The 21,000-nt window shown below is 37.7% G+C and overlaps 1 protein-coding gene across 1 annotated transcript in view; it reads left to right on the top strand.

Annotated features, from left to right (window-relative positions):
* The window catches only part of COMMD1 (copper metabolism domain containing 1), a 193,337-nt gene that overhangs the window by 72,647 nt on the left and 99,690 nt on the right, over positions 1 to 21,000 (top strand).

Raw genomic sequence — 21,000 nt, 5'->3', positions numbered from 1 at the left:
TGCCACTTCATTGAATTTATTTATTAGTTCAAACAGTCTCTTGTTGGTGTCTTTAAGGTTTTCTCTATATAAAATTATGTCTTCCACAAATAGTGACCATTTTACTTCTTCCTTTCCACTTTGGATGTTGTTTGTTTCTTTTTCTTACCTAATTGCTCTGGCAAGGATTTCCAATACTATGTTGAGTAAAAGTGGGGAGAGGGCATCCTTTTCTTGTTTCTGATCTTAGAGAAAAAGCTTTTAGCTTTTCACTGTTGAGTATGATGTTAGTTGTGGGCTTGTCATATTATGTTGAGGTATGTTCTCATTATCCACTTTGTTGAGAATTTTTATAAATAGATGCTGAATTTTTTGAAATGCTTTTTCTGTACCTATTGAGATGATAATATGATTTTTATTCTTCATTCTGTTAATGTGTTATGTCATGTTGATTGATTTGCAAATATTGAACCATTCTTGCATCGCAGGAATAAATCCCACTTGATCATATGTATGATTTTTTAAATGTAATGTTGAATTTGGTTTATAAATATTTTTTTGAGGATTTTTGCATTTGTTTTCATCAGGGATATTGGCCTGTAATTTTCTTTTTTGTGATATCCTTGTCTGGTTTTGGTATCAAGATAATGCTGGCCTTGTAAAATAAGTACTGAAGTGTTCCTTCCTCTTCAGTTTTTTGGAGGAGTTTGAGAAGAAAACATATTTAATCTTTTTTTTTTTTAAGATTTTTATTTATTTATTTGACAGAGAGAGACACAGTGAGAGAGGGAACACAAGCAAGGGGAGTGGGAGAGGGAGAAGCAGGCTTCCCTCAGAGCAGGGAGCCCGATGCAGGGCTTGATCCCAGGACCCTGGGATCATGACCTGAGCCGAAGGCAGACACTTAACGAATGAGCCACCCAGGCGCCCCATATTTAATCTTCTTTAAATGTTTGGTGGAAATCACTAGTGAAGCTGTCTGGTCCTAAACTTTTGTTTGTTTGAGAGTTTTTTGATTACTAATTTAATCTCCTTACTAGTAATCAGTCTTTTTAGATTTTTCTATTTATTCCTTATTCAGGGTGATTTCATTTATTTATTTAATTTAAAAATATTTATTGGGTCGCCTGGGTGGCTCAGTCGTTAAGCGTCTGCCTTCAGCTCAGGTCATGATCCCGGGGTCCTGAGATTGAGCCCTGCATCAGGCTCCCTGCTCCGTGGGAAGCCTGCTTCTCCCTCTCCCACTCCCCCTGCTGTGTTCCCTCTCTTGCTGTGTCTCTGTCAAATAAATAAAAATTTTTAAAAAAATTATTTATTTATTTTAATCAGTAGCCATTTATTTTATTTTTTTTAGTTTCTTTTTAAATTTAAATTTAATTAATTAACATATAATGTATTATTAGTTTCAGAGGTAGAGGTCAGTGATTCATCAGTCTTTTTTGTTTTTTTAAGATTTTATTTATTTGTTTGACACAGAGAGAGAGAGAAGGAGAGCACAAGCAGGGGGAGCAGAAGAGGGAGAAGCAGGCTCCTCACTGAGCAAGGAGCCCGATATGGGGCTCGATCTCAGGACCCTGGGATTATGACCTGAGCCAAAGGCAGTCATTTAACCAACTGAGCCACCCAGGTGCCCCAGTGATTCATCAGTCTTATATAATACCCAATGCTCATTACATCACATACCCTCCTTAATGTCCATTATAAAATGATTTATTTATTTGGGGGGTGCTGTGGGGAGAAGCAGAAGGAAAGGGACAGAGAAACTCAAGCAGACTCCATGATGAGTGTGGAGCCTGACTCAGGGCTCAGTCTCATGACCTGATCAGGACCTGAACTGAAACCAAGAGTTGGATGCCCAACCAACTTCGCTACCCAGGCACCCCTATTCAGGATGTTTTTAGGAATTTACCTGTCTTTTTTAGTGTGTCCAGTTTGTTGCCATGTAATTGTTCATACTAGTCTCTTAAGATCCTTTTTATTTCTGTGGTATGTGTTGTAACTTCTTTCATTTCTAATTTTATTTGAGCCTTCTCCCCCCCTTTTTTTTTCTTGCTAAGTCTAGCTAAGGGTTTGTCAATTTTCTTTTCAAAGAACAAGTTCTTAGTATCATTCATCTTTTCTATTGTTTTTTTTAAGCCTTTGTTTCATCTCTGACCTTTTTTTCCCCTTCTACTAACTTTGGAGTTTGTTTATTCTTTTTCTTTCTTTTTTTTTTTTTTTTTTAAGATTTATTTATTTGAGAGAGCAAGAAAGAGAGAGAGTACATGAGAGGGGGGAGGGTCAGAGGGAGAAGCAGGCTCCTTGCTGAGCAGGGAGCCTGATATGGGACTCGATCCCAGAACTCCGGGATCATGACCTGAGCTGAAGGCAGTCGCTTAACCAACTGAGCCACCCAGGCGCCCTGTTTCTTCTTTTTCTAGTTCCTTTAGGTGTAAAATATAGATTGTTTGAGATTTTTCTTGTTTCTTGAGGTAGGCCTGTATTACTATGAACTTCCCTCTTAGAACTGCTCTTGCTGCATCCCATAGATTTTGGTATGTTGTATTTCCATTTGTCTTTAGGCATTTTTATCCCTTTTGGTTTCTTTTTTGATCTAATAGTTGTTTAGTAGCATATTGTTTAATCTCCACACATTTGTGTTTTTTCCAATTTTCTTTTTGTAGTTAATTTCACATTTCGTACCTTTCTGGTTAGAAAAGAAGCTTGATATGATTTCAATCTTCTTAAATTTGTTGTGACTTGTATTGTGGTCTAACATGTGCTCTGTCCTGGAAAATGTTCCATGTGCACTTGAGAAGAGTGTGTGTTCTGCTGCTTTTATTTTATTTTATTATTTTATTTTATTTTTTAAAGTTCTGTATTTATTTAAAGTAAGCTCAGTTCCCAATGTGGGGCTTGAACTCACGACCCTGAGATCAAGAGTCACGTGCTCTACTGACTGAGCCAGCCAGTGATCCCCTATTCTGCTGCTTTTATTTTATTTTTTTAAAGATTCATTTACTTATTTTAGAGAGAGAGAGAGTGCGCACAAGAGAGCGGGGGAGGGGCACAGGGAGAAGAGGGAGAGACTATCCAGCGGAGCTTGAAGCAGGGCTTGATCTCATGACTCTGAGATCATGACCTGAGCCAAAACCAGAGCGGGGGAGGGGCACAGGGAGAAAAGAGGGAGAGACTATCCAGCAGAACTTGAAGCAGGGCTTGATCTCATGACGCTGAGATCATGACCTGAGTCAAAACCAGAGCGGGGGAGGGGCACAGGGAGAAAAGAGGGAGAGACTATCCAGCAGAGCTTGAAGCAGGGCTTGATCTCATGACTCTGAGATCATGACCTGAGCCAAAACCAAGTTGGATGCTCAACCAGCTGAGCCACCCAGGTGCCCCTGTTCTGCTTTTAGATGGAATTTTCTATATATATCTATTTAAAGTCCATTTGGTCTAGTGTGTTGTTTAAGGCTGATGTTTTCTTACTGATGTTTTAGTCTGGCTGATCTATCTTTTGATATAAGTGGAGTGTTAAAGTCCTCTACAGTTATTGTATTGCTGTTAGTTTGTCTCTTTAGACCTGTTAATTTTTGTATTATACATTTTAGTGCTCCTATGTTGGGTTCATATATATTTACAAATGTTATATCTTCTTATTGAATTGATCGCTTTATCATTATGTAATGTACTTCTTTGTTCTCAAGTCTATTTTGTCTCATTTGAGTGTGGCTACACCAGCTTTCTTTTTATTTTTGTTTGCATAGAATATTATTTTACATCCCTTCTCTTTCAGTCTGTGTGTATCCTTACATCTGAAGTGACTCTCTTGTATGCAGCATATAAAAAAGTTTTTTAATCCATTCATCCACTCTATGTCTTTTGATTGGCAGATTTAGTCCATTTACATTTAAAATAATTATTCATAGTATGTACTTATTGCCAATTTGTTAATTGTTTCCTGGACAATTTTGTAGTTCCTCTGTGTTCCTTTCTTCTTATTTTGCTTTCTTTCCCTCGTGGTTTGATGACTTTCTTTCTTTTTTTAAAGATTTATTCTTCAGCTCTGTGACTTCTGTTTGGTACTTTCTTACATTTTCTGTCACTTTGTAAAAGTTCTCACTGTGTTAGTCCATTCTTCTCCCAAGTTTTGTGAGCATCTTTATAACCATTACTTTGAATTCTTTATCAGGTAAGTTACTTCTCTCCATTTTCTTAAGGTCTGTTTCTGAGGTTTTATCTTTTCTTTCATTTGGAACATATTCTTTGTTTCCTCAGTTTCTTTGATTCTGTGTTTCTGTGTATTAGACAAAACAGCTACCCCTGCCTTTCTTGGAGGAGTGAACTTTTATAGATGATGAACGTTATTGTTCAACCTTTCCCTTGCTCTTGAACCTTTGTCGTTTTCTAAGCAGCATGATTTGTTCTGGATAGGTCCCCATTGTTGAGGGTGTTCCAGGGGCATCTGTCAGTATTCCAACAGGAGGGATCTTATTTAGCACCTAATTTCAGGCTGATAAGAAACCAGACCCTAAGGCAGCAGCCTGAGAATATATACTGTCTTGTGGGGCCATAATTGTAAACCTGGCTGGCCTTTAGACCAGAAGATCTGGAGGTGTCCCCTGGGAGATAGATGCAAAAATCAGGCTTCCAGATATGTGTATAATCTTTTTGGGAGGTATTGTTGAGCTGTAGTGAGGCCAGGGGAGTATGCAAAGATGGTGTCTCCTGTCTTACATTCTCTGAGAGGACCTCAGTAGTTTCTAGAATGTGTGGCAGACTTGAACCTGCTCAGACTGAAGCGCTGAACTAGTGCTTCAGGAAGACTGGGGGCCTTTTTCTCAGGAAGAATGGGGGTATGTTTTTGTTTGCTGTTTATACAGTGCCCTGGACACTACCAAGAACTGTTTGATTACTGCAGTCCTGTGGAGCCCACAAACACAAACCCCCTTGGCCACCAAGGCCAGATGATCAAGGGGTGTCCCCTCTGTGGATTACATGTGCCTGTCGGCTTTAGTGGAGTAGGTGGAGAGCATAGGGAGTAGGGCAAGCTCACTGGCTTTAGCAGGGTAGAAGGAAAATACCTTGACTACATGCCCACCAGCTTCAGTGATACATCGGGAAGAGTGCCTTGTCTGTGCCCCCGCCAGCTTTAGGGCTTTAGCAAGGCAGTGGGAGAATGCCATGACTACTTACTTGCACTTTGTCAACCCCAGTCAGGGAATGGGGCAGTGCTGCAACCACCTGCACTCACTGGCTTTAGCAAGGGTGTGGGAGAATGCCATGACCATTTGTGCTTGCTGGTCCCAACCAGGGAGCAGGGGAGTGCTGCAGCTGCCCAAGCTCACTGGCTTTAAACAGGGGAGTGGAAGAATGCCATGACAGTTGGGGCCCACTGGCGCCTGCCAGGGATCTGGAAAGTGCTGCACCCTTTTGCTCCCACTGGCCTTAGCAAGGTAGTGGGATGGTGCCGCATCAGCGCATACCCACTTGTCCCAGCAGGACAGAGGGAGAATGCAAAAATGACATCCTCCAGCACTTCTGTCTCTAAAGAGAGTTATCAGCTTTATCCTGTCTCTCCAGCAGATGCTTTAAGATTAGCAAATGAATCTTCTTCACATATCATCTAGGCATTTTTCAAATTGATAACTAGTTTTCAGTTATTTTTCACAGGGAATTGTTCCATATGTAGATATAGATTTGGTGTGTCTGTGGGAGGAGCTAAGCTTAGGACCTTCTTTCACCACCATCTTGGACCATCTTGGACTGACCCTTCCCTTCCTGCACCAGCTCCCACCCCGGCCCCGACCAATCTTAGTGCTTCTTAAATAATGTACATTAAGGACAAGTTTTGTGTGTGTGTGTGTGTGTGTGTGTGTACATGTGTGTGTTGTTTTTAAACATTTTTAAATTTCTCACCAAAAATACATAAAATTATAAGCTCTAGTTATTTTATTAGATTAATTGGCACAAAATTCATAAAATTACCATCACATTAGCACAAAAGTTATAAATGTTTACTATCCGTTTCTATAATCACATCAGAGAAGACTGGTAATGAAGTTTGTGGGCTGGCATTGGTTTGCCAGTTGCACGTTGGGCATCATTGCTCTAGATATTCTGGCAAATTGGGAAAGCCAAGGATGCTTTTCGTTAACACAGTAGATTGAATGCTCTTCAAGGGCAGGTTCATATGTTATTTATCTTATTTGAGAGCTTAGGACTGGCCCTGATAGGTGGTGGAAACTCAGTGATAGTGATTATACGGTGATAACCAAGAGATGTCATAAAACCGAATGGGCTAATACAAAGTCTGCAAATATTCAAAACTGAATTGTGGAATAATAATTTAGGAGGGTTTCCATATCAGATTATCATCTTTTTCTTCAGGGATAAAATAGGCTTTAAAAAAATTTGGGGGGTACCTGGGTGGCTCAGTCAGTTAAGTGGCTGACTCTTGATTTCAGCTCAGGTCATGATCTCAGGGTTGTGAGCTCAAGCCCCACGTGGGGCTCTGTGCTGGGCATGGAGCCTGCTTAAGATTCTCTCTCTCCTTCTCCCTCTCCCCGCTCTAAAAAATTCTAATAAAGTATATTCAGTTCTGAATGGCATCTGAGTGACAGCCGGGAGCCAGCTGTCATTACTGGCTTTTAAACATTTTGCTCTACTTTAAAAAATTGATGTCAGAGATAGTGCCTAGGAGGGAATAAAACCTAGGAGATTTAGTAATTTGAGCCATTTCAAATTACCATTTCTGTAAGTCAAAAACCATTGAATACTAATAATTTTATATAGCTCAGTCTATAGATATAGCAGCATGGAACATTAATATTTGGAGGGTACCCAGAGATTGTTTAACACCATCCCTTTTGTTTAATTTTATGGAAACTGAAGCCAAGAGAAATATGCTTGAAGCCACAAAACCTTTTTCTAATTAACTATTAAGAGCAATAAATCAGATTTCACTAATTTACTGAAGGTAAAGGACAAAACTGAGTTGCTTTTCTTTTGGACTGTTTTTACTTAAGTTTTGGACCAGGTTCTACTTAAAATAACAGCATAAACAATTTCAAGGGAAGTACTTAGTTTTTTAAAACAAGAAAATTTTCGGGGTGCCTGGGTGGCTCAGTAAGTTAAGTGTTTGCCTTGGGTTCAGGTCATGATCCTGGGGTCCTGGTTTTGAGCCCATTGTGGACTCCCTGCTCGGCAGGGAGTCGGCTTCTCCCTCTGTCCCACCCCCTGCCCGTGCTCTCTCTCTCTCTCTCAAATAAATAAATAAAATCTTTAAAAAAAAAAGTAAAACAATTTTCAAGAGCTTTAGAAAATGCTAATTTTTAAACTTTTTTAGACAGTTTTACTTGCTTAGCTCATTATATAAATTTTATTTCAGGAGATTATAGAAATGCAACTATGTACTTTTTACCTGATATTTGGTCTTTTATTGTGTAGATATATATTTCTGACAAAAAATTCTGATGGAATAAATCAGGAGAAAAATCATTCTCTTTAAGACCCTTTACTAACAAGCTAATATTAATTGTCTCTGGAGGCAAATTGCTTTAATTTTTCAAGGTCTCAATTTCTTTGTGCTAACAACTGGCAGCATTCTGTAGTTTATAGGCTTAACTACACATTTTATCAGCAAATGCTTGGGACCTTGACAGAACTGTTGACAAGTAAAGATTTGTTTTTGGTTACCATGAGTAGTTTCTATGGGGGTGAACTATTGTTAGTACTTGGTAGCCTTCTATGCTTGTCAGTCTGTTTTCTTCAGAAGTGATGATGAATTTAAATCTGCATGATGTGTTCCAGTTTACTTACTTAATGGAGATTAGGGGAGTGCATAGCTTTTTGAAATCCTTAATTACTGTTCCCATTAAGTGGTTGGAGAAGCAAGTATTTATATTTCATATGTTATCTTAATTAATAATCATTCTTTTTTTCTTAGACAGAAGGTAGCCACTAAAGAAATAACTATCATTTATTCAAACAACTCCCTCGCATTATTCCAGCAATGTTTTTTTCCTTATAGTATTAAAAACCCCACATATAATACGACTGGTAGAAGACTTAGTTATTTACTATTTGTGGTTATAAATATACTATTTGTGGTTGAGGATTTTCTGCTTTTTTTTTTTAAGTATATTTATGAGTTAATAGCAGTACTGACCATGACGAAGAAAATTTCCTATAATTAATTTTTTTTTCATTCTTGGGAAAATATAATTACCTAAATTCGAGGTCACCTTGTATTTTAGTCAACAAGATACTTATCCTAGAAGTTTATTATTTATCTTTGGCAATATTTGTCTAGTTCATTAAAAATAGCTATAAGTTGTGAAGTTGCATTTACTGCTTATGTTTGGTGAACTTTTAAAAAATAGTACTTTGGGTCATTGAATTCATGTCCCTAGTATTTATTCTTCTTGGTCATAAAAACTAAGATTTTTCTTTTTTTTTTAAGATTTTATTTATTTGAGAAAGAAAGAGAGAGAGCATGAGCAGCGGGGGAGGGGCAGCGGGAGAGGGAGAAGCAGGCTCCGAACTGAGCAGGGAGCCCCATGGGGGCTTGATCCCAGGACCCTGGGATCATGACTGAGCTGAAGGCAGACGCTTAACTGACTGAACCACCCAGGTGCTCCCAGAACCATTCATATTGATCTAGATTTATTATATTTTTGATAGGGAATAAAACTGGAGAAATTAGTAATTCTTAGATTATAATGACTATAATGACAATAGGCATGGTTAAAGTAAAAGAAATCCGGGTGCCCGGGTGGCTCAGTCGATTAAGTGTGTGCCTTTAGCTCAGGTCATGATCCCAGAGTCCTGGAATTTGAGTCCTGCATCGGGCTCCCTGCTCGGTGGGGAGACTGCTTCTCCCTCTGCTTGTGCGTTTGCTCGCTCTCTCTCTGTCTCGAGTGCATGCTCTCTCTCAAATAGTCTTAAAAAAAAAAAGTAAAGTAAAAGAAATCTCATTATCTAGGTAGAAAATGCTCATTAAAGAAAATCTGGAAAGTGCTAAAAAATGAAAAAAAATTTAAAAACTCTCTAATTTTAATAGTGATAACAACTTTGATATTTTTCTTTCTGTTTGTGTATGTGCTGGGGAAGAACGGGAGGCAAAAGGCCTTTAATCTTTTTTTTTATATACTTTACAACATTATAGGCTCATATAGAATTCCACATGATTTATGTAGGTGCTTTGTCCTTAAGGAGATAGATCATAACTTTCTGTTTAAGTTGTGGGCCTCTCATAGTGACACCTTCCAAAGAGGAGGAAGTTGGAAAAATTATTTTACAGTGGAGAAACCTGACAAACATTACCTCAGCCAGGTGTCTTTAACACTGATAAGCCACGTTGATAGCATGTACCCTTGATATGGTGTGATGAGAATGACAATTTACCTCTGTGGTCTTCCTCCCCAAAACCCATAACCCCAGTCTGACTATGAGAAAATCATCAGGCAGATTCCAGCTAAAGGGCACTCTACAAATTAACTGACCAGTACTCCTCAAAACTGTCAAGTTAACAAAAACAAGGAAAGTTTGAAAAAGTATCACAGCCACTTGAACTTAAGGAGAAATGAGGACTAAATGTAATATAACTTGGATGGGATCTTGGAACATTAAGAGGATGTTAGATCAAAACTAAGAAAGTATGCGGGGCACCTGGCTGTCTTGTAGGTAGAACATGCAACTCTTGATCAGGGTTGTAAGTTTGAGCCCCATGTTGGGTGTAGAGATTACTTAAAAATAAAATCTTAAAAAAAAAACAACCCAAAAAACAAATAAACTGTGGAGGTGCCTGGCTGGCTTAGTTTGAAGAGCAGACTACTCTTAATCTCCGGGTTGTGAGTTCCAGTCCCACGTTGGGTGTAGAGATTACTAAAAAAATAAATAAACTTAAAAAAAAAAACTTAAGAAAGTATGAATATAGATTGTAGTTAATAATAATGTATTGGGGTGCCTGGGTAGCTCAGTTGGTTAAGCATCTGACTGTTTTAGCTCAGGTCTTGATCTCAGGGTCGTGAGTTCAAGCCCCATGTTGGGCTCCATGCTTAAAATATTTTTTTTAAATTAAAATAATGTATCAATATTGGTTCATTAATTGTCATAAGTGCACCATAGTAACAGAAGATGTTAATAAACTGGGAAATTGGTGTATTGAAACTCTGTCCTGTCTTCACAACTTTTTCTATTTTTTTAAAGTTTTATTGAAATCATAACAAAGAAAATTATAGATCCTATTAGAGCCCTCTCTGTATCTCTCAGATTTCATTCTCCCTGTTCTCTGAAGTAATCAGTATCCTGCATTGTGTTTAACAATCTCATGCATGACTTTACAGTCTTACTACATATTTTTTAAATTTATAGTATTTGTCATCTAACAATTTCATATAAATAGCATCATACTTTATGTGTTTGTGCATTTGCCTTCTTTTTTTATTGTTCAGCATTCTGTTTGTACTCTATCCATGTTGATAGATATAACTCTAATTCATTTACTGAACTTCCTAAATGGAATCATACAATCTATACTCTTTGTGTTTGACTTATTTTAGCATATCTAAAATTTATGCATGTTGTATCTGTCAATCATTTTTTAAAAACAGACTACTTTTTAGAGCAGTTTTATACAGAAAAATTGGGTGGAATGTACAGAGAATTACTTTACAGCCCCTCACAGTCCTTCTCCATGCAGTATCCCCTTATTATTAGCTTCTTGCATTAGTGTAGTGTATTTGTTACAATTGATGAGCTGATGTTGATTACATTATTATTAACTAAAGTTAACAGTTAAAGTTAAAGTTAACATTAGAGTTCACTCCTTGTGTTGTACATTTTGTTGGTACATTCCATCTCTACAAACCTATAACGGCTTGTGTCCACCTTTATAGTATCAGATTCTGTACAATATACAGAACAGTATTACTGCCTAAAAATCCCTTGTGCCCCACCTATTCATCCTTCTCTCCCTCTGAACCCTTGGCAGCCACTGATTTTTTACTGTGTCCATGGTTTTGCCTTTTCCAGAATGTCATATAATTGGAATCATAAAGTATAAAGGTTTTTCATATTGACTTCTTTCATTTGGTAATATGCATTTAAGTTTCTTTTATGTTTTTTCATGGCTTGATAGCTCTTTTTTTAAATTTATTTTTTATTTTAATAGTACTGAATAATAGTCCATTGTCTGGATGTACTACAGTTTATCTAGCTATTCCCCTACTAAAGATATCTTGGTTGCTTCCAGGCTCTGGCAGTTATGATTAAAGCTGCTATAAATATCCATGTGTAGGGGCACCTGGGTGACTTAGTCGTTAAGCGTCTGCCTTTGGCTCAGGTCATGATTCTGGGGTCCTGAGATCGAGCCCCACATTGGGCTCCCTGCTCCACGGGAAGCCTTCTCCCTCTCCCACTCCCCCTGCTTGTGTTCCGTCTCTTGCTGTGTCTCTCTCTGTCAAATAAATAAAATCTTTAAAAAAAAAAATCCATGTGTAAGTTTTTATTTGGATATAAGCTTTTAACTCATTTGGTTAAATACCAAGGAGTGTGATTGCTGGATTGTATGGTAAGAATATGTTTAGTTTTGTAAGAAACTGCCAATGTCATCTAAAGTGGATATTCCATTTTGCATTTCTACCTGTAATGAGTAAGATTTCTTGTTATTCCATATCCTTGTCAGCATTTGTTGTTGCTTTTTCTGCATCTGTTGATGTGAACGTATAATTTTTCTTTTTTAGCCTGTTGATATGATGGATTACATTAATTGAATTTTGAATATTGAACCATCCTTGCATAAATCCCAGTTGGTTGTGGTGTATAAATCTTTTTAGACATTATTGGATTCGATTTGCTAATAGGTTGTTGAGGATTTTTGTATTTATGTTCATGAGAGATACTAGTTTATGGCTGTTTTTCTTATAACATCTTTGTCTGGTTTTGGTATTAGAATAATGCTTGTCTCATGGAATGAGTTTGGAAGTATTCCTTCTCTGTGTTTTTTAAAAAATATTTTATTTATTCATGAGAGACACACAGAGAGAGGGAAGCAGAGGCAGAGGGAGAAGCAGACTTCCCATGGAGCTGGGAGCCTGATGCGGGACTCGATCCCAGGACACTGGGGTCGTGACTTGAGCCGAAGGCAGATGCTTAAGCAACTGAGCCACAAAGGTGAACTATTCCTTCTGCTTCTATTTTCTGAAAGAGTGTAGAAAATTGGTATAATTCCTTCCTTAAATGTTTGGTGAAACTCACCAGTAAACTGATCTGGACCTGGTACTTTCTGTTTTGGAAAGTTATTAATTATTGATTCCATTTCTTTAGTAGACGAAGGCCTAGTCAGATGATTCATTTCTCCTGTGTTTTTGTAGACTGTGAGTTTCCAGAAACTGTTCCATTTCTTCCAGGTTATCAAATTTGTGGGCATATAGTTGTTCATAATAGTCCTTTATTATCTTTTTAACATCCATGGGGTCGTTAATGATGGCCTTTCTTTTCTAATGTTAGTAATTTATTTCTTCTCTTTTTTTTCTTAGTTTACCTGGCTAGAGGTTTATTACTTTTATTGATCTTTTTGAAGAACTAGCTTTTGGTTTAATTCATTTCCTCAGTTGATTTCCTGCTTTCAATTTCATTGATTTTTGCTCTAATTTTTATTATTTCTTTTCTTCTGCTTACTTTGGATTAATTTGCTCTTCTTTTTCTAGTTTCCTAAAGTGGAAGTTTAGATTATTCATTCAGATTTTTCTTATTTTCTAATATATGTATTCAGTGCTATAAATTTTTGTGTAACAGTTGCCTTCATTGGATCCCACAAATTTAGATATTTTCATTTTAAATTTGTTTAAAATATGTTAAAATTTCTTTTGGTATTTCTTTGACATATGTGTTATTTAAAAGTGTGTTATTTGGGGCACCTGGGTGGCTCTGTCGGTTAAGTGTCTGCCTTCAGCTCAGGTCATGATTCCAGGGTACTGGAATCAAGCCCCACATCGGGCTTCGTGCTTAGCCCGTAGTCTGCTTATCCTTTCCTTCTCCCCCTGCCCCCTGCTCGCACGCACTCTCTCATTTGTGTTCTCTCTCTCAAATAAATAAAATCTTAACTAAAAGTGTGTTATTTAATTTCCAACTATTTTGGAATTTTTCAGCTACCTTTCTGTTACTGATTTCTATTTTAATTCCATTGTTGTCTGAGAGCAGACATGTATGATTTCTTTTTTTAAAAAAGATTTATTTATTTATTTATTTGAGAGTGAGAGAGTATGAGCCGGAGGTGGGGGGTGGGAGAGGGAGAGGGAGAAGCAGACTCCTTGCTGAACAGGGAGCCCAACACAGGGCTCTCCTCTAGGATCCTGAGATTATGACCTCTGCTGAAGGCAGGTGCTTAGCTGACTGAGCCACCCAGGCACCCCAGACATGTATGATATCTATTCTTTTAAATGTATTAAGGTGTGTTGTGTAGCTGAGAAAGTGGTCTATCTTGGTCAGTGTTCTGTGTGAGGTTGAGAAGAATGTGTATTGTGCTGTTGTTAGATGAAGTACTCTATAGATGTCAATTAGATCCAGTTGATAGTATTGTTTATTTAAACTGTGTTCTGCCCACTGGATCTTTTAATTACCAATAGAAAGGTGTTTAATTCTCCCACTATAATGGTGGATTCATCTATTTCTCTTTGCAGTTGTATCAGTTTTTATACCATATGTGTTTTACACCAATTAAAAGACTGAGACTATTAGAGTAAATGAAAAAAACAAGATTCAACTATATGTTGATTATTAGAAACCCATTTTAAATATGACACATATTGATTAAAAGTAAAAAGATGGAGGAAGATATACCATGATAACACTAATCAAATGAAAACTGGAGTCGCTATATTAATTCAGATAGAGCAGAGTTTATTAATTTAAGATTTTATTTATTTGAGAGAGAGAGCACAAGAGGGGGGGTGGAGGCAGAGGGAGAGGGTGAAGCAGACTCACCACTGAGCAGGGAGCTTGATGCAGAGCTCGATCCCAGGACCCCGGGATCATGACCCAAGCCGAAGGCAGACTTCTAACTGAGCCACCCAGGCACCCTAGAGTTTATTTATTTTTTAAGATTTTATTTATTTATTTGACAGAGAGAGAGAGAGAGGACGAGCAGAGGGAGTGGCAGGCAGAGGGAGAAGGAGAAGCAAGCTCACCCCTGAGCAGAGAGCCCAGTGCAGGGCTCAATCCCAGGACCCTGGGATCATGACCTGAGCCGAAGGCAGACGCTTAACTGACTGAGCCACCCAGACACCCCTGAAGTAGAGTTTAGAACAAGGAAAATTGTTATGGATAAAGAGGGACATTACATAATAATAAAGGGGTCAAATCTTCAAGAAGATGTTGAGGACATCTTCCTCAACATGTATGGACCTAGCAGCACATTGTCAAAATACATGAAGCAGAAAGTGGTAGAACTGCAAGGAGAAATAGACAAATCCACTATTGTAGTTGGGAGACTTCAACACCCTGCTATTCATAGTAGATCCAACAGGCAGAAGATCAATAAGGACATAGTTGAACCAAACAGGTCAATCAGTTAACTAGATCTAATTGACATTTATAGATTGTTTTGGTGGTGGAGGGAGGGAGAGATGAAGAGGTAGAACACAGAGGTTTTAGAGCAGTGTAACTATACTTGTTTATACTTTTGACAAAACTTATAGAATGTACAATAAGAATGAACCATAATGTAAACTATAGACTTTGGTTAATAATGATATGTTGGTACTGATTTGTCCTTTGTAACAAAGTACCACACTGATGTGGATATTGATGGTAGGGAAAGCTCTATGTGCATGGGTGGAATTGTGGGTATGTGGGAACTCTACTTTTTGGTTAGTTTTGCTGTGTGAAGTTTCTTAGTTAAAAATGAGAACAAGTGCATCTGGAACCTAGTAATTTCTAAAGGTGTTTTCTGGTTTATTTTTCAGAGAGGTTGCCATTTTTTTTTTTTTTTAAGATTTTATTTATTTGACAGAGAGACATAGCAAGAGAAGGAACACAAACGGGGAATGGGAGAGGGAGAAGCAGCCTTCCCGCTGAGCAGGGAGCCTGATGCGGGGCTCGATCCCAGGACCCTGGGGTCACGACCTGAGCCGAAGGCAGACGCTTAATGACTGAGCCACCCAGGCGCCCGAGAGTTTGCCATTTTTATTGAAAAACTCAAGGCAGAAGTGTGTGTCATTGAAGCATTCATATTAGGTGATAATATGGAATCACTTTGCTCTGATATATGAAGTTTACATTGTATGAAAGTATGTATTTCACTAAACACCATTTATCTGTGTTTGTTTTAAGCACTGAGCCTTTGTTTGAAATACCACTCTAATAAACTAGAAGCTCAATGGAAAAGCTATGTTTTGTCTACCAGCGAATAATAGGAATTCTCTGTGGTTTAATCTTTAGTGCCAACTGTAAATACTCTTGCTTTCAAGCAGGAAGAAGAGATTAATAATTGTATGTAAGTATTAAAATACAATAGATTGCTTTAGGACTAAAATGCTTTGGGGTTGATTAATATCAAAGTTTCCCATTTTCAAATATTAGCCTTTTAATTTTAATTACTTAAGTAATATACTTGCTAATGAGCAGTTTACTAAAAAAGGGCATCATTCAGTTCAGTTGATTATTTATTATTTGTTTATTATTTTTTAATTTAATTTTATTTAAAGATTTATTTATTTATTTTAGAAAGAGAGCATGAGCAGGAGGAGCAGAGAAGAATCTCAAGCAGACTCTGCACTGAGCCCCATGTAGGGCTCAGTCTCATGACCCTGAGATCATGACCTGAGTCAAAACCAAGAGTCCGATGCTTAACTGACTGTGCCACCCAGGCGCCCCTTTTATTTATTTATTAAAACAATAGCAGTCATTTATTTAGCTAATGAATCTGAACTTTAGGCAGAACTCAGAGGGGAAGGCTCTTTTCATAAGGTGTTTACTCAACGGGAGGCTGTATGATCCACTTCCCAAAATGCATCATTAACTGGCTATTTGGTGCTGGCTATTGGCTGGAAGCTTAGTGATAGGCTGAGGGCTGGAGGCCAGAGTCCTTATGAGATAGTCTGTATGAGCTCCTTACAGCTTAGTACCTGGGTTCTACAAGCAAATCTCTCACAAGGGACAAAATGGAAGTTGCCAGTTTCTTAAAACCTGAGCCAGAAAATTGACACAGCATCATTCTGCCATAATCTTTTTTGAACTTTTTTTTTAAAGGACTTTAATTTTTATAGTGGTTTCAGGTTCACAGCAAAATTGAGCAGAAAGTGTAGATTTTCCATATGCCCCTGTCTCCACATATGCACAGCCTCCCCAACGATCAATATCCTGCACTAGAGTGGTGAATTTGTTACAGTGGATGAACCAACATCACCCAAAGTCCATAGTTTACATTAGGGTTCACTCTTGCTGTTGTACATTTAATGGATTTTGGCAAATGTATCATTATACATTTGTATAATGTAATGTATCTACCATTACATTATCATATAGAATATTTTCACTGCCCTAAAAGTCCTCTGTGTTCTGTTTATCCCTTCCTTTCCCCCCAACCCCTGGCAACCGTGATCTTTTTACTGTTTTAACTTTATAATTTACCTTTTCCAGAATGTCATATACAGTTGATCCTTGAACAACAAGGGTTTAAACTGTATGGGTCTACTTACTGTGGGTAACGCAGATTTTGTATAGTACTGTAAATGTGTTTGCTCTTCCTTAGAATTTTCTTCATAACATTTTCTTTTCTCTGCCTTACTTTATTGTAAGAATATGGTATATAGTACATATAACATACAAAATATGTGTTAATTGTTTATGTTACTGGGAAGGTGAGGCTTCCAGTCAGCTTTAGGCTATTAGTAGTTAAGTTTTTAGGGAATCAAAAGTTTTATGTGGATTTTTGATTGTGCTGGGGCTGTCAGTGCCCCAATCCCTGTGTTATTGAGGGGTCAACTTTAGTTGGAATTGCCGTGACCTTTGGACAAGCCAGTCACACAGCTCTTAACTTTCAGTTGGAGAGGGGTCAAGAATATTGTAGCCAGGTTTTAAAATTGTCATATTCTATATTTCTATGTTGTAAATAAGGAAACCCAGGTGCAACAAGACTAAAAGATTTTCCTGCAGTCAAATGAGTAGTCAAGACCAGGTTTTTGGGAGTCCAGATTCACTCATTCATCATATGTTTACTGATCACCTACTCTGTGATCAGTCACTAGCTAGGACCCAGTCACTACGCTAGGACCTAGAGATTAAAGATAAACAAGTGGGACAAGGTCTGTGCCCTCTAAAAGTGCTTACACGTTCGAGTGAGGTATGGGCCTGGCAGTTCCCCTACATTGTGACAAATACCACTAATTTACTATGCAGCCTACAAAGTAACATCTGTGTTAAAGCCTGAAAACAAGGTAGTGTCAACAAAAGGGGTTGAAGGAACAGCAACTAAGATGTTCTGTTCTCAAACCTATTATGTCCAGTGTTTCCTTTCTATAGTAAATGTTTTCTCTCTTTTTAAAGATTTTATTTATTTACTTAGAGAGAGAGAACGAGCGGAAGGGCAGAGGGAGAGGGAGAAGCAGACTTGCCACTGAGCAGAGAGCCCGATGCAGGACTCAATGCCAAGACCCTGGGATCATGACCTGAGCCGAAGGCAGATGTTTAACCTACTGAGCCACCCAGGCGCCCTATAGTAAATATTTTCTAATGCCCCTTTATTTATTCTTAAATAGAATTTATATATAATTATAATTCATATATAATAAAATTAACATGCATAATTTCTAACAAATCAACATAATGACATAAATCTAATATAAAGTCAATTTATAATAAAATAATTGACAGGAAAATAATTTGAAATATAGAAAATAATTTGAAATAATGTATTTTAAAATATATTCAAGCATTACTGCATTAGAACATATAGTGAATCAAACATATACTTGTACCTATGTGTAGAATCCCTGTGAATGTGCAACAATAAACACAGACTTATATAGATGTATTGATAATTCAGATATTTTAACTGGTATTGCCATTGGTAATGAGATTTTCCAAAATGTTCAACAACTGTTTGTAAAGTTCTGACCAAACTAAAGTACAAATTATATTACTTTCATTCCTATAAAATTTGGTATTTATTAAAACTGCAAAATATTTTTTATGAAAAAAGAAAAAAGATTAATTTCTAGGTTCGGGTAATTATAAACAGGTTTTTCCACATAATGTTAGATGGGATGTTACCAAGTCACGTGGGGCATGAGTCAGTTTGTTATGTGGGATGTTCTTGAGCAGGGATTGGTAAACTACATTCCAGAGCCACACTGACTATTTTTGTATAGCTCATGAGCTAAGAATCTTAGGTTTGTATATTTTTAGAGTTGGACCAAAAAAAAAAAAAAGAGGAATATATAATAACACCTTTACAGAAAGTTTGCCGGCTCATTTTCTTGAGCATTGTAGGATGCCTAGCATTCCTAGGTCCTGCTCGCTAGATGCCAATAAGCACTCCAATCACTATGAAACCAAACACAGCTCCAACATTTTTCAAGTTACTTTGGAGGGCAGTACTACCTTATTGAGGACCACTACCCTAGATGATCAGTTTTCAATATTTTATTCCTCTGTGACACACTTAACAGTAAAATGCATGATTTATTCTGATGTAGGTTTCTTGTGTTTGTAATTTTCTTTTTTTCTTCTATTCAAGGAAACAAAATGAGGCAAGAATTGTTAATATAAAGTTAACCTTGAAAACCCTCCCAATTTATGTTTATAAAAATAAATTTTACAAACTTTAATTCTTTTACTACTAATAATATTATTTGTTTTATTATTTTTTTAAAGATTTTTATTATTTGAGAGAGAGAGAATGAGAGATAGAGAGCACGAGAGGGAAGAGGGTCAGAGGTAGAAGCAGACTCCCCGCCGAGCAGGGAGCCTGATGCGGGACTCGATCCCGGGACTCCAGGATCATGACCTGAGCCGAAGGCAGTCGCTTAACCAACTGAGCCACCCAGGCACCCAATAATAACATTATTTGTAACTTATAACTTACACAGGAATTTTTACAATTGATAACCACTATAGCAGGTAATAACCAACTCTTGGAAACCTTAACACAGGGAAGTGATAGTATCCTATTGACATTTTATTAATTTTTTTTCTTTTTAAACGATTTTATTTTAGAGATAGAGAAAGAGTGTGAGGAAGAGCAGAGGGGAGGGACAAGCAGGCTCTGCGCTGAGTGCTGAGCCCAAAGTGAGGCTCGTTCTCACAACCCTGAGACAATGACCTGAGCCAAAATCAAGAGTTGGAGGCTTAACGGACTGAGTACCCAGGTGCCCTGACATTTTAGATAGATTACTTTGGTGGGGTATGGAAGATAGAGTTGAGGAGGTACAAGGTAGAAGCCTAGTTTACGTACAAGAGAGTGATTGCTCTTGGGTACTCAATACTGGGTAGTAGGGACAGAGCAGAAGGGACCCATTATTAGAGAATTATTTCAGATATAAGAATCAGTAGAAGTTGATGATCAAAATGTTGTAGGCTTAGTTCTTAACCTTTGTTGCTCATTAGAACGATTTGGGAAGCTTTTAAACAATGCCACTGCCTAGGCCCTGTTTTAGAATTTTTAGAAATCAGAATTTCTGGGATAGAGTCTGGGCATTGATATTTTAAAAATGTACCTCATGGGGCACCTGGGTGTACAGCTGGTTAAGCATCAGACTCCTGGTTTCAGCTCAGGTCATGAACTCAGGGTCATGGAATTGAGCCCCCACATGGGGGCTCCGTGCTCAGTGTGGAGTCTGCTTAAGATTCTTCTTTCCTCTTCCTCTCCCCCTCCCCCTGCTCACTCAAGTTCTCTCTCTCTCAAATAAATAAGTAAATCTTAAAAAAAAAAATGTACCTCGTAATTCTAGTGTGCAGCCAGTGTTGAGAACCACTAATTCAAGTTGTGGAGGAGGGGGCAAGAATCAGGAATAAGTGAGTACCAGGCTGCCAACTGAGGCTCCTGGTGGATAGAGGTGGCATGCCTTGAACAGTGTCTATTCCATGGTAGCTATTCAAATATTTCTTGAATAAATGAAAATTGATGACTTTGAACTCTAACCACAATCAGTTCCTTATTTAATTTCTGATTATTCTAAATTTGGATGAATTGATCCCAGTTCAATATATTATTGACTGGGACCCAACCAAAATAAATTGTCACAGGTGAGGTTATATCAAAATAGACATCTTCATATGATTTGAGGAAAAGAATGATATGATCATCTATGTTGTGATGTGATATTGTGAAGCAAATTGCTAGTAGAAATAATTTGACTTAATTATAGTATATTATACAAATTGATGTTTCTATTGAGTGGCTTAGAGAATTTGGGTGTTTATGATGATGTTTATTTGAATTATACTGTGAAATATCTTTATCAAACATTGTTGTATTTATCATATAGTTTTTTTTTACATTAATTGATGAATGAAAGGCAGTATGTTTGTCTGTCAGCCCCTGTCCTACTTCCCCTGCCTATACTATGCCTGTATACTGTCTTCACACTCCTTTGTTCTCACTGCTACTGCCCTAGTTTAGTCAGAACTGTTGGTTCTAAATGATAGGAATATAGCTTAAACTATCTTGAATAGTAAATCAAATTTTTTGGTACCTGAAGGTGGAAAGGATGCCGAGATAGCATATGGAATTGAAGGAAGGTTTACAGGAACCAGGGCCTTGGGGATTATAGAGCAGGGATATCACTCCTTTAGAACCCACTCTCAACTCTGCTTGGCTTTATTCTTTTTACTGCAATCAGGCCTTTGCCAAAAGATCAAAGAGAGCAGTCTGTATCCTAGCCTCATACTCTTCTGATACCATGACCCCAAGAGGCGAGACCATTTCTTTTCCTGCTCTAAATTAGGAGATTGATTTGGATCAGCTGTTGTGTCCAAAGAAAGGAGGATAACTATGATTTGTCAGGTTTGGAGCTCATGCCAACCCCAATGGCCAGG

The sequence above is a fragment of the Zalophus californianus genome, chromosome 8 (genome assembly GCF_009762305.2).
Source record: "Zalophus californianus isolate mZalCal1 chromosome 8, mZalCal1.pri.v2, whole genome shotgun sequence".
NCBI classification, from domain to species: domain Eukaryota; kingdom Metazoa; phylum Chordata; class Mammalia; order Carnivora; family Otariidae; genus Zalophus; species Zalophus californianus.
Note: the sequence above shows the minus strand (reverse complement) of the source record. Positions and strands in the feature narration are given on the sequence as shown.